This window comes from Triticum dicoccoides, chromosome 6A (genome assembly GCF_002162155.2).
Source record: "Triticum dicoccoides isolate Atlit2015 ecotype Zavitan chromosome 6A, WEW_v2.0, whole genome shotgun sequence".
NCBI lineage: Eukaryota > Viridiplantae > Streptophyta > Magnoliopsida > Poales > Poaceae > Triticum > Triticum dicoccoides.
In genome coordinates, this window is record NC_041390.1 from 202369814 (window position 1) to 202370626 (window position 813).

Here is an 813-nt window from a genome sequence, read left to right on the forward strand (position 1 = left end):
GGTTGATATACTCCTGGTCCTACTAGTCGCACACATCCTCCACTAGTGTGGTGGGACTAAACTTTCCACACACCCTTGTCATGCATGAATGAGCCATATGGGCCTCTCAGATTTTTCCTAGGAATTACTGGATAAAACAAATGGGCTAAAGCCCAATAATTCCAACACAGTTCAACTTGATTTGGGGATTGTGTTGATTGTTAGCCCAAAACTTGTGGTTCTTTGGAAATATTTCTAAAGGATGGTGTAAAGTGTTATAAGTTTCCCTGGAATTGATGTTCTCTCCAATTCACTCTTTCAACAATGTTGTTTGATAGTACATAGAAGCCTCTCGGTCATCTTTTATAATAATCACAAGTTGAAAATACTCAAATTCTTGCATCAGACTGTAGAAAAATTCAAGGCTATATGTGAAGAACAACATCCATCCAAAACAAAATTATCCAGAAATCTCACACCTACAATAGTCAGTAGATGATCCTCTAGAAAAAACAATACAACTTGTGAAAGCACTAACAAACACCTAAAAATCACAATAAAATAACTAGAAAAAAATAGATATATGCACTCTGAATACTTGATGATATATACAAAAAAATCTCCTAGCTAACATCAGGTCATGGAAATTAACCTATCACATCAACCATGAAAGCGATATGATAAATACTTAGACATCAAAATTTGCAATGATAAATCACACGGAGGGCATGATAGCGCTTCGCAACATGATATCTTCAAGTAAAATTGCTCCATGTGAATTGCAATGCAACTTCATCTAATAACCGAAAGTTCAAATTTGAGTACTAAAGTATC